The following is a 14372-nucleotide window of genomic DNA, read 5'->3' on the forward strand; positions in this document are numbered from 1 at the left end:
ATGAACAAGAGGCCATTTGGGCGGCAGGTTGGCACAGTGGTTAGCACTACTGCCTCACCGCCTGGGACCCAGGTTCAATTCCCGGCTTGAGTCACTGTCTGCGTGGAGTTTGCACATTCTCCCTGTGTGTGGGTTTCCTCCAGGTGCTCTGGTTTCCCCGCACAGTCCGAAAGACGTGCTGGTTGGTGCATTGGCCATGCTAAATTCTCTCAGTGTCCCCAAACAGGCGCTGGAGTGTGGCGATTAGGGGATTTTCACAGTAATTTCATTGCAGTGTTAAAGTAAGCCGACTTGTGACACTAATGAATAAATGAGGTTCCTCAAGTCGCTCCACCATTTAACAAATTCTAATAGTTCTCAATCCACATCCCACCTACCCACAATATCAACATGCCCCCTTGCTCACCAAGAATCTATCAACCTCTGCCTTAAAAGTATCCAAGACTTTGCTTCCATCGCCTTTTCAGGAAGAGAGTTCCAAAGACAACCCTCTGAGCGAATACATTTTGCCTTATCTCCATTTTAAATAGGCAATCCTTATTTTAAAATAGTGACCCCCCCTCCCTCCCATCTCTGCTCCCTGCCCCTCCCCCATAGTTCTAGTTTCCCCCACAAGAAGAAACATGTTCTCCATATTCACCCTGTCAAAACCCCTCAGGATCTTATATGGCCAATCAAATGATATCTTATTCTTCCAAACTCCAGCAGATACAAACCTGGTCTGTCCAACATTTCTCCATAAGGCAACCTCCCCATTCCAGGAATTGGTCTCATATAACCTCTCTGAACTACTTCCAATGCATTTACATACTTAAATAAGGTGACGAGTACTGTACACAGTACTACAGATGTAGTCTCATTATTGCTCTATACAACTGAAGCCTAACCTCTCTACTTTTGGATTCAATTTCCCTCACAGTAAACAATAACATTGTATTTGCTTTCCTAATTACTTGCTGTCCCTGTGCCTAAGCCTATTGTGATTCATGCACAAAGACACCAAGATCCCTCTGCACATAGGGGCGCTACAATTTCTCACCATTTAAATAATTTTTTTATTCTTCCTGCTAAGATGAACAAATTCACATTTTCCAACATTATACACCATTTGCTGGATCTTTGCCCACTCATTGAACCTATCAATATCTTTTTGTAGCCTCTTTATGTCCTCTTCACAACTTACTTTCCTACCTATCTTTGTGTCATCAGCAAATTTGGCAACTATCCCATCTACCTCTTCATACAATTTATACAAACTGTAAACAATTGAGGTCACAGCATTGATCCCTGTGACATTACTTGTTGCAAACCTAAAAAAGACCTATTTATGCCTACTCTATGATGTCTGTTAGACAAACAATCTTCTATCTGGCCAACGTTACCCCTATAACATGAGCTTTTATTTTTTGTAATAATTTTTGGTGTTGCACAATATTAAGTCCACATCCACAGCTCCTTCCTCAAAAAACTCTGGTAAGTCGGTTAAACAACATTTCACTTTCACACAGCCATGTTGACTCTGGCTGATTATGTTGAACTGATCCAAATGCCCTGCTATAACTTTTTTTAACAATGCCTTCTATCATTTTCCAAATGACAGTTGCTAAGCTAGCTGGTCTGTAGTTTCCCCTTTCTGTCTTCCTCTCGTGTTTGATTAATAGAGTTACATTTGCAAAATTAAAACCAATACAACAACTATCTCAGTAGCCACTTCTTTTAAGATTCTAGGATGAAGTCTATTAAAACCCAAGCTCCGGTCAGCACGTTGATCAAAGATTTACTCAGTACCACTTCTCTGGTGACTGCAGTTTTCCTGACTTCCTTTCTCCATTCCATTTCCAGGTTTACAGGATTCTGGAATGTTACTTCTATCTTCTATAATGAAGACCAATGCAAAATATCTGTTCGATTCACTTGCCATCTCCTTGTTTTCAACTATTAATTCTCCATTTTATATAGGATTAACACTCACTTGTTAACAACTTCCATTTTTAAATATTGATAAAATTTCTTGCTGTATTTTTGGCTATTTCTGACTAGTTTTCTCTTGTACTCTAATTTTTCCTTCCTTATTCAACTTTTAGTCTTCCTTTGCTGCCCCTTATATTCTGTCCAATCTGCTGATGTTTCCCCTGTCTTTGCACAATTATTTGTTTTTTCCTTAAGTCTCATTCCACCTTTGACCTTTCTAGTTAACCATGTACGTTGGGCCTGTCCTTTGTAGTTTTTCTTACTAGTTGAAGTGTATCTATTATGCGTATTCTGAAATATCCCGATAAATGTTTGCTACTGCATCTCTATTGATCTGTCACTTAACCTAATTTGCCAGTTCACTTGAGCCAGCTCAGTTTTTATGTCGCATAATTTCCCTTATTTCAGTTTCAAAAACATAGTCTCAGGCCCACTGCTCTCTCCTTCAAACTGAATGTAAAATTGCATTCATTGTTATCTAGAGATACCTTCACTGTGAGATCGTTAATTACTTCCATCTCCCTGCACAGTGCCAGATCTAGTATAGCCTGCTGTCTGGTTGTTTCCAGAATATATTCTAACTATCCTGAAAACATTCACTAGACTACCTTTGCCCATCTGACCTTTCCCATCTATATATAAATTAAAATCTCCCATAATTATTGCCCTTCTGACAAGTTCTAATTTTTTTTATGCTCGATCCTACGAAGTGGTTATTGTTACGCAATCTGTACATGACTCCATAGTGACTTCTTGCCTTTACCATTTTTCAACTCTGCACAAATCACATTCTGGTTTCCTGAATGTTGGTCATCTTTCTCTATTGTGCTAATATCATTATTAACTCACACAGCCACCCCTTTATCTTTTCCTCTCTTCCTGCCCTTCATGAATATTCCATCCCCTTCAATATTTAGGTTTCAATTCATGTTCTTCTGCAACCATGTCTCCATAATGGCTATCAAATCATCTTTACTTCTCTAATAAAATAAACGCAAAATACTGTGGATGCTGGAATCTGGAACAAAAACAGAAAAATGCTGGAAAATCTCAGCAGCTCTGACAGCATCTGTGGAGACAGAGTAGAGCCAACATTTTGAGTCTAAATAACCCTTCGACAGAACATCTTTATTTCTATGTGTGCTCTCAGTTCTTTTGTCCTGTTTGGAATGCTACATACATTCAGATACAGAACTTTTAGTTTTATGTTTTCATTCTTTTTTATAATCTTTATTCTCATCTGTTGATTTACTATTGGATTTGATCTATATATTGCTTCATGGTTTTTATTTCCAATAACAATAGCTTTCTCTTCTGCCTTGTCTCTACTCTGCAGTTGCTCCCACTATTTAGTGGCCACACTGTCAAACCCTGATTCCTTTCCTGGATAATGGGGAAACGACATTCGTTGAGGGAGAGTGGAATATTTCCTCAGGATAACTGAGGAAATAAACCTTGGTGACACTTTCAGGGAGTGGGTTACAAGCCAGTGCTTGTTCTCCATGCCCACAGTGAACACAGCTAACTCCATATCACCCTGTAACTTCTCTCCTCTCAGCATGGATAAACAAGGCTTCATCCCCAGGCTTTCTGCCCAATCTTATTCATGATCGTGAGTTGGATACACAAGGTGGAAGGACATCGGGAGAAAGCTATATTGTGGAAAAGGCAAGATTCTGTGAGGAAGGAAAGGCCATGGTTGGGATGAGGGAGGTAAAATGGATGAACTGTCTCTTACTGAATTCAGGAAAGTATTGCAGGTTTTTGGAGGCAGTGCTTCAGCCCAGGATCCCTGAGTTACTTCTGTTGGAGAAGCTGAAATATTCAGGTGACTTGTTGAAGGCCTTTTAGAAGTTGAATCTGGTGAATGAATAACACTTTAATTCCATTGAAGGTTGTATTTAACGAGGATGTTAAACAACAGTTTGGTACTAAAACCTAGTCTGGTTGATATCTGATTCACAACATAAAGATATGAGTTATAAAGCAGACAAATGAACATATATGAGCTTTACCAGGGTCGAAGGTATCGAGCATTTCTCTCCACACTCTGTACTGCAAAGAGCTGAAGAATTTTTCAGTAGCTGGGGTGGCATATTATAATCCTCCCGAATCCTGTAAATGTCAAAGAGTTGGTTAGAAATGGACTTTTCTAGTTATTTTATCAAATTGCGCAGAGTTCCAGTAAAGACCATGCCCGACCTCCTTTTCCTGTCAGCTTCCTCCTGAAATAAATAAAACACGTGGCTGAGTTGACAGAGGCTGATTGTCTCTATCCAAACAGCAATACTAAAATACATATTCTTAAAAACTGCTGAGAATTTCTCATTTCCATTGCAGCAGACACCAGACAGAAAGATGATTTAAATGTAGGATAGAGGACAACCTGTGAAATGCAAACACATTACAAGAATGTTATCAGAGCTGATAGATTGTAACTATTGGAAGGTTTGAACAGACTGCCTTCTCTCCTCGAGAAATGGGATTACTGGGAGGTGATGCAGTCAAGTTTTGCATCAAGGGACAGATTGGTTGACACTGACCAAGGCAGTAGAATTTGTTACAGGAGGTGGGGGGGTTGGTGGGGGGGTGGTGGTGGGGGGGGCACCAGTTCTGGACCACTCATGAAACACACATGGAATAACGCCCGGCTGACTTTTAGGACCGAGCTGATAGTTTATAGGCCGATGTTCTCAGCACCTTGCTGTGTGACGGAATCAGGGACAACTTACAGCCAGCAGGAAAAGAAGCTCAACGATTTCCATCTTCACTGTCTGCGGTGTAACCTGACTGGACAAAATGGTAAATGTGGTCTTCCTCTCAAAGGCAGAGCTTCGAAGTTTGTTACTGCTCGTGAAGCAGAGGTGGTTTAATTGGCTAGAACACACCCACATGATGGAAGTCAGTCATATACACAAGGACTTCCTGTACGCTGAGCTCGCTGGAGGGAGACAACCAGTCAGATGTCTAATAACGATAATGAACAAATATTCTTCTTCTCACTAGGATGTGTCTTTTTCATGTCAGAAAGTCCATTTGTTGTTGTTTATCATCAGATGACTCTTTAGAGAGACAGTAGCATATTATCATTGGTAATCTACAGGCCCAGGTTCTTGTTTTGGACAAAGGTTTAAATCAAACCACAGCAGATGGTGCAGTTTAAATTCAGTCAATAAAATCGAGAATTGAAAAGCTAATTTCAACGATAATGACCATGAAATATGATCAATTGCTATAAAAACCCATTTGGTTCATTAATGTCCTTTAGGGAAGAAAATCTGTCACACTTACCAGGTTTGGCCTACATGTGACTCCAGACCCACAGCGATGTCTTAACTGCCCTCTGAAAAGGTCCAGCAAGCCACTCAGTTCAGGGCAATTAAGGATGGAGAATAAATGCTGGCCTTGCAAATGATGCTCATATCCCAGAAAAGAACAAATAAGGGAGAAGGAACCTGAAACAAAGCCTTACTCACCTCACAGTGGAATGGATTCCCTTCCAGTGTGTCTTTGTGGAACTTGTACACATTTCTGTGGGAAAATTCTTTTTCACAAAGTTTCTCCTAGCAATGGATAATTCTATGTGCATTCACAAGGCTGGTGAATGGTGTTAAGTTATAATGTTCATTTGAGAAGCTGTTGAAGACATGATGGGCTGAATGGTCTCCTGTGCTATAACAATTCTGTGATTCTGCGATTTAGCTATTTGAAAGGTAATTTTCCTTTTGTGACAGTATATTCATGCAGTACCTCACTCAGGAAAAGGCTATTCCATGTGTCAAACCGATAAGAAGGCAATTCCATGTGTCAAACTGATTTACCTTCAGAGCCTTGCTCATATCATCGATGTTCAATGAGAAGATAATGGAGTCGTTCAGCTACCAGACCCCAGAGGAACACATCGAGCATCAAGTGGTGGGTGGATCCTCATGCATATGACACCAACGGGGAGCAGCTCTCGGAAGGTGGGAGGTCTCCATGTAACCGGTTCAGCTTCACTGAGGTGGGATTTGCTTCAGAAATTCAGGATCTTCTCCATGCACTGGTAAGGATGCAGCAAATGTGTGGGTTGGAAAGGAGGGCCTAAGAGTGGGTAAAGCTGGGATGGGGCTGATGAAGGTGTTGAGGATGGCGTTAAAGCTGGGGGAGGGTGAAGGTATTGGGGGGAAAGCTGAGAGGTCGGGGGGCAGGAGTGACGGGAGGAAGGAATATTGTGTTTCTCCAAATACGTAGTCATGTTTCCAGATTTTGGGGCACAGGAATTCACATTCCGGTTTTCTGGCTGGCATGGGCACTTAGTGTCAATTTGGGGAAATCATTCCAAAGTGTTTAGAGAACAGGCAGCTCAAAGTGTGAGCAGTGGAGCCGAATGTCCACCTCCAGGAAGTTCTGCTCCTTTCTTTGACGTGACTTCCCTTTGTCTCTGTTCCCTGCTCACCTTCCATTGCCATCTCTGACGCCTCTTGTGTTTGATCAGGTTTGTGTCCATCAATCTCAGATCCAGCAGATTCAATAGGAACTTTCAAAAGAAAATTGGATCAATACCCGAGAAGGGACAGGGGAGTGAAATTATTGGATAGCTCTTTCAAAGAGCTAGAACAGACACAGTGGGCTGAATGGCCTCTTCTTCTGTTGTATGATTCTCTAGTTCTATAAATAGAACGGGGAGGCCTGCGGAACATTAATTGATTGGACAGTAGAGCACTGAGTGAGAATTAAAATTTCTGATCAGATTTGGGTCAGTTTAGTGATGTCGATCAGAGCTCCAAACCACTGGTGACTTTATTCCCACTCTCCCTCCCAGTGGAGTAGCACGGTCTTTGGAATGTGTGCGCAATGAGTTAAGGAGGTGACTCAAGGCACAGATTGGTTGTAAGTACCTGGCATCTGAGTCATTGGGTTTCATCATCTGACTGATCAGCTTCTTCTCTGCTGCCATCAGATGTTTGAATGGATCTACCTTCTATTAATCTGATCTTTCTCTACACCTTCGCTATGACTGTAACATTATATTCTTTATTTTTTCTTTACTTCTCCCCTATATACTCTGAATGGGATGTTTTGTCTGTATTGCATGTAAGAAGCAATACTTTTCACTGTGTCCCAATACATGTGACAATAATAAATTTAAAAGGTGATATAAAATAGGAGGAGGCCATTCGGCCCTTCAAGCCTGCTCCGTCATTCTTTACGATAGAAACATGGAGACTAGAAGCAGGAGTGGGCCATTCAGCCCTTCGCGCCTGCTCCACCATTCATTTCGATCATGGCTGATCATCGAATTCAATTTTGTGATTCCCCCCTCCCCCCAGATCTCTTGATCCCTTTTGCTCCAAGAGAGACATCTCTTGCTGAAGAATCCATCAAAGGTGCCAAAAGAGAGTAACGGACCAAGCTGGAGTCCCAGGCTAGCCACACATACTCCCACCGATTATGGCAAGGGTTGCAAGACATAACAGGCTACAAGATACAGGCATGTAAAATCGCCGGCTCCAATGCACCCCTTCCCGATGAGCTTGGCGCGTTGAATGCCCATTTCGAGTAAGAGGTCAGTGAGAGCATGTCCTCCACCTCAGAAGCCTCAGATGAACCCACATCCGATGTCAGAGCAGCCTTCTCGAAGGTCAACCCATGGAAAGTGATGCCCCAGATGGGGTATGATGAGGAGATGCTGGTGTTGGGCTGCGGTAGGCACAGTAAGAAGTCTCACAACACCAGGTTAAAGTCCAACAGGTTTATTTGGCAGCACAAGCTTTTGGAGCACTGCCCCTTCATCAGGTGAGTGGGAGTTGTGTTCACAAACAGGGCATATATAGACACAAACTCAATTTACAAGATAATGGTTGGAATGTGAGTCTTTAAAGGTAATCAAGTCTTAAAGGTACAGACAGTGCGAATGGAGAGAGGACCAAGCACAAGTTAGAGAGGTGTGTATTCTCTCCAGCCAGGACAGTTAGTGAGATTTTGCAAGCTCAGGCAAGTCATGGGGGTTACAGATAGTGTGACATGAACCCAAGACGAGGTATCCAGATGAGCACTCAGATCCTGCGCAGACCAGCTGGTGGAGTTTTTACAGACATTTTCAACCTATCTGCTTCAAGGAGACGGCCATCATTCCTGTACCAAAGAAAAGCCAGACAGCTTAATGACTATCACCCTGTGGCTCTGATATCCATCACTGAGAAAGGTTATTCATGCCCAGATTCAATTCTGGCCTCCCAGAATGCCTGGATCCACTAGAGTTCACCTTCTGCTGCAACAGATCCACAGCGATGCCATCTCCCTGGCCCTGCACTCAACCCTGGAACACCGAGGTCACAAAGACATCTGTGTCAGACTCCTATTTATTGACTGCAGCTCATCTTTCAACACGTTATTCTTATGAAACACATCTCCAAACTCTGTGGCCTGGGGCTCAGTTCCTCTCTCTGCAACTGGATTCTGAACTTCCTAACCCACAGACTGCAATCAGTAAGGAGAGGCAACAACACCTCCTCCATGACCATCCCCAACACCGATGCCCCACAAGGCTGTGACCTCAGGCTCAGGAGGGATTCCTCATGTTAGTGTCGTCGGCCCAACCATCTTCAGCTGCTCCACCATCGCTGTGCTGATGATTACTGCAGTGTTCAGTTTCATTTGTAACCTCATAGTTACTGAAACAGTCTGTTTCAGCCCAAGGCCTGGGCTGATAGGAGCAAATAACTTCTGTGCCACACAAGTTCCAGGCAATGATCATCTCCAACACTATAGAATCTAACCATCCCCTCTTTAATCACAGTACAATCACTGAAACTTCCACTGTCAATATCTTGGAGGTTACTACTTACCAGAAACTGAACTGGCCCAGCATATAAATACTGTGGTGACACGATAAGATCAGAGACTGGCAATTCACCAAGGCACGTTTGACAACATCAGGACAGCAAATATCTCAGTTCCTGGACATCACTGCAGGAGTTCTTCAGGATAGTGGCCTAGACAGCAATATGTTCTGTCTACAAGATGCACTGCAGGAACTCACCAATTCCAAACTCACCATCAGTTTTGAAGGTAAAAAGTACCAGATGAATCCCTCCCCCTCCCCGTCCCCCACTCCCACCTTTGAGGGGGAGAGCTCACTGGTGGTGATTGAACCTGACAATCACCACACCTTAGGTGAGGGGCTAGGATGAGAAGGCAGGCCTTCAAAAATAACCTCAACCAGTATGGAAATTGAACCCATGCTGTTGGCATTACTCTGCACAATGAACCAGCTGTCCAGCCAACTGAGCTAACTGACCTCCAATTATCTTGGCCTATCCCCATGAGAGCAGCAGATACCTGTTAAAACCATCACCTGGAGGTTCCTCAAGGTCTCCTGTAATTCAAAGAACAAAGAAAATTACAGCACAGGAACAGGCCCTTCGGCCCTCCAAGCCTGCACCGACCATGCTGCCTGACTTAACTAAAACCCGGGGACCATATCCCTCTATTCCCATCCTATTCATGTACTTGTCAAGACACCCCTTAAAAGTCACTACTGTATCCACTTCCACTACCTCCCCCAGCAATGAGTTCCAGGCACCCACCACTCTCTGTGTAAAAAAATCTGCCTCATACATCTCCCTTAAACCTTGCCTCTTGCACCTTAAACCTATGCCCCCTTGACTCTTCCACCCTGGGAAAAAGCTTCTGACAATCCATTCTGTCCATGCCTCTCATAATCTTGTCAACTTCTATCAGGTCTCCCCTCAACCTCCGTCGCTCCAGTGAGAACAAACCAAGTTTCTCCAACCTCTCCTCATAGCTAATGCCCTCCATACCAGGCAACATCCTGGTAAATCTTTTCTGTATCCTCTCCAAAGCCTCCACATTCTTCTGGTAATGTGGATGACCAGAATTGAACACTAGATTCCAAGTGCGGCCTAAGTAAGATCCTATGAAGCAGCAACATGACTTGCTAATTTTTAAACTCAATGCCCCGGCCGATGAAGGCAAGCATGCTGTATGCCTTCAAATACTGGATTTGTGGAGATATTTATTCAATGTCACAGAACCTGGCCAGGATTGTCAAGAACTATGTAAACAAGTAATAGATAAGACTTGATTGTAGAGATATTAGATATTACCAGCTTAATACTTGTGGATATCAAAAACCTACCCAATGTCCAAACATGGTCAAGCCTCCCCCTGATGGGTTAGTTAGGACTGGGAAAGCTAAAACTTTATTACATGATGTGACAATGGTGTCTCTAGGGTTAACCAACAATACTTACAGAATTGCTCCTGAATCACAGATACAAGATATACTGGGTGATATTGGGGGATTGTTTGGGAGTGAAAACTCGGTATTTAATTCAGTACAACTGAACTGAATTCTGAACTGAATGACTGTTCCTCCTGGGTTGCCATGGAAAGGAATGACAGTGTGGAGGCTATGGAACTGAGTATGCACTCACTGCCGTAGACCTACAGGGTGATGGGCTCATAAAAACATTGAATCAGGTAACTGAAGGGTTAACTAAGACCACTGGGGCCTCAGTCAAAGGGTGGATGAAGAGTGAGAATCTTGCCAGAGATCTGATAGATGAGGTTAGGTCTGAAACTAAAGATTTGAGATTTGGAACCAGTCCTCAACCTTGATTTGAACTCTGCGATTTGGTCTGGTTACTTGAAGGGTACAAATTTAAAGGCTGAATGTCAAAGCCTTCAACAATTAATAATCTTTCCTCCCTTGTTGTGCTAACAAAGAGCTTGTGTTCAGTCAAAATCCAGACCAACATTCACAGAAGACAACAACATCTGGAAGAAGAAGACTGATAGTTACGTGGCAAAACCCTGGCCAGGTTTCATATGCAAGTGGAAATCAGCCTCAATTTCAGTAACGGATAGAGAGTATTTATGCATTGCAGGTATTGACTAGTTTCTAAGTAGCAAAAAATGAAGAAACAAAAACAGAAAAATGCTGGAAAATCTCAGTGGGTCTGACAGATCTGTGGAGAGAGTTCGAGCGAACATTTCGAGTCTGGATGAACCTGTGTTAGAGACCAGAATAAAGAAAGTTGTGTTTAAACATTTAAAGTCGACTTAGTGTCTTCATTCGCTATTAGAGGTTAAAACACACAAGTTTGAAGAACAAAGTAAACTAAATATCTTGTGTCTCTCCTTCCTTCATTTACTCCCTGCTTCAGTCAGTCAAACCACCCAGTCCCATCCTCCATCTCTTCCTCTGTTTCCCAGTCTGTAGCTGGGATTTCTTCCCCGTTTCCATTCCTCACTCTGCTCCCACAATTGACTCCAACGCCTGTTTTGTGAGCGGTGATCACAGTGACCATTCAGCCCAGAGTGTTGAACTTTCCCTTGCAGTTCATTGTAGTGCCGATTTCAGCCAGAAGATGGTGATGTCGAGCTGGACAATGATCAGTAAAGTTTAACAGTGCAATGTCGCCTCCTGCTGCTGGATACCTGGTACTGGCAGCAATCCCAAAAACACAAAATGCTGAAACACTCGGCTGATCAGACAGTTCAGCAGCACCTTTCTTCACAACTGAAAGAGAATTAGATCAGAAAGAAAGGAGGGAAAATAAACATGAACCTGGACTTCCCAATTCCATGTTCCTGTCACACACCGAGTCCCTATCGGGAAATTCCACACTGCCAGTCTGGACAATGTTCAAAAAAGCCCAGGTTGGGAGAGTGAAATTCCCCAGTTTGGGATCTTGCTGTGTGTCAGGAGGTGAATTCAAAAATCTGGGCCTGTTTTCCGAGTACAGAGAAGATAAGAAAGTTCTCCTGGATTAATAACTGGGGGATTGGTGGATAGTTAGAATGTGAAAATGAAAGTGAAATCAGACAGAGCAACACCACCTCCCCCTGGCTCAGAATGGTATTGCAGCAATCAAATTCGATTTTTAATATCCATGCAGCAGCTCCACCTAATGGCTTCCGGTGATACTGCAACAACATGTTTCCTTGTTCAATTGTTGCAACATTATTTATCAACAAAATAGTAAATCTAAAACCACAAACTGTGTATGGATTTATTTTTAAGCCAGTAATTTCTCACAATCTTTATGTTATTCAGGACCTCAAATTGATTTCAATGTTCAATTCGTTCACACAACTTCATTTCCTGCCTGAAAGGCGATATCAGGATTTTAGTCAGTACAATCTGATAATATTTCTCCAAGGTGTCTGTGTATTGATGTTTATTAGGGTAAGTGAATAAAAACACCTTTTATTCATTTACTAGGCAATATCACTTCCTCTTTGATGAGGGTAGCGGACCTGTAAACTCAATCTGTATCTGATCCCAAGGTGCTCTGGGACGAGCCTTGTGATGTAGTTTTATTTTGATTGCCTTTGCAAGGTTGTACTGGGCACACAAAGTGCATTGCTGGCAACATTGTGCAGTTTCTCCTCCCATTCCCTTCCAATACCAGCACCAGCCCATTAAATCTAATATATTGTCCTGTCCGGTGGTAAATCCCCATTCAGAGTTTTCTGATGCTTCTTGGGGCAGCCACTTTCCCCTTCTTTCCTCCACACTCCTTCACTATCTGGGGTTGCCCTCACTCTTTCCACTCTTGTCTCATTATTATTCTCAATCACTTCTTTCTCTTCTCTCACCCTTAGGTTGGGCAATCTGTGCAACAAGACAATCCACCCTTTTTGTAAATTCCAGCTTCATCTTCACATGATTTGTGTTCAATTCCATTAATATTAACTGGAATGTGGTCTCTTGATGCTCCTTTCTCCCTGACACTCCCCACCTGCAGATCACCTCACTCGAGATCATTCAAAATAACAACATGCATGGACTTCAAATATTCTCCAGCCCTCCATTTATCTGTATCCATCTGATGGATATTCCTTGCCTGGTTTATTTGCTACTAGGCCCTTAATTGCTCCTGTCCGAATTATTTATCCTTTCAGAATAATTTTGTTCCTTGTTCACTTTTGACAGGTACTGATTCATTTAATTCTGCCCCAATTGTTTTGAGATTGGTTTCTCTATGGAATGTGTGTCAGTGCCTTGATCACTTTGGCCCCATTAACCATTTCATGTCATGTTGTTTGTCAAGTAGTGTGCATGTCTGAGACTTGCTCTTAAGTGTATAGATACAAGAATTTCCAAACCCTTGAATGGGTTTATTTTGGACTGGTTTCCTGCATATTAGTTACTTAGTACGTAACTCATCTGCACACTTACGCAGTATCTCAATATCATACCAACACCTTCCTGGCTCTCAGGTGATCTTATCTAAGTCTTTGCTCATCTCTCCAAATATGGTCCAGATACCTCAGGTATTGGTCAGAGTATCAAATTCTGTTCTCTTAAAAAACATAGACAAGGACACAAATATCGCCAAGAGAAGGCTACCAATTTACGAGCCAATTTATACATTCCTTTTGCTAGAATACACATCAGTGCCAAATCAAAATGTTCCATTGAATTGAAATTCACTCAATATCCCAACGCCCATTTGCTGTTTAATTTCCAATCTCTATCTTCTACCTTAATCCTATCCAGTTTGCTTCACAACATTTTAGAAACAGAAATCAAACATTTCGATTTGATTCCAGGCAGTTACCATTTTGATTCCTCATTCTTTGTCTTAAATAGCATCATTTTTAAGTTTGCTTGTTAACAAATTCTCCCAAATTCAAAGTGTTGTTGGCTTTCAAATGTCCATTAATACCTATCTTATCCCATCTTCAAAAAAATCTTTGTTCCGACATCCATAGATACCACATAAAGCGTGTATGTTTTCTTAGAATAACTTTAAATGATTTTTAAAATCACCAGTTAGGCTCATTATCCATCAAATAAATCCCACCTTTAATTCTGTCCGATCTGTTCAACTATTGCTCATCCTGTCCTTGGCTTTCCATTCACTCTACTGTAACCTGTCGACAAACAGGGTCACATCAGCTCCCCTATGAGCCTGTTCACTTCCTCACATCTCATCTGCACACCACACACATGGTCCTTCAATGTTCATCTATCCCACTGGGTTAGTTTCCTCATCCCTGACTATAGTAATCCGCCTATTTGCCGGCAGGAGCAGGCTTTCTTCTTGAGTCTGCCTCACATCCAACACGGTTTTCAACCTTCCCATATTCAGAATTTGTACCAGAGTGTGTTCTGTGTGCAAAGTTACTTCCCCCAACATTGAGCAAATTGGTTTGCCTACTCTGACTGCCCGTGCTGAATAATCCAGGGGCTTGAATACATCTGGTTAACCCCTGTGGTACCTGCTGATTGTTTATTTGAATAGTATGCTACGGGTCGCTTTTGGTCTCCACACTGCTGGGTTACTACAGCAGTGTAGTAATTCCCATTATTGTGACTGTATATGTGGAATGGTGAGTCAGGTCTGGTAATCCGAGAGCTGGGGATGTTGCTAGACATTGTT

The 14372-nt window shown here is 42.4% G+C and overlaps 1 protein-coding gene across 1 annotated transcript in view; it reads right to left on the minus strand.

Annotated features, from left to right (window-relative positions):
- Positions 1 to 14372, minus strand: part of LOC145337267 (E3 ubiquitin-protein ligase TRIM39-like) — an 80787-nt gene that overhangs the window by 36780 nt on the left and 29635 nt on the right. The window lies entirely within an intron of this gene.

The sequence above is a fragment of the Carcharhinus amblyrhynchos genome, unplaced genomic scaffold, assembly GCF_965287045.1.
Source record: "Carcharhinus amblyrhynchos unplaced genomic scaffold, sCarAmb.v2.hapA scaffold_45, whole genome shotgun sequence".
Taxonomy (NCBI): Eukaryota; Metazoa; Chordata; class Chondrichthyes; order Carcharhiniformes; family Carcharhinidae; genus Carcharhinus; species Carcharhinus amblyrhynchos.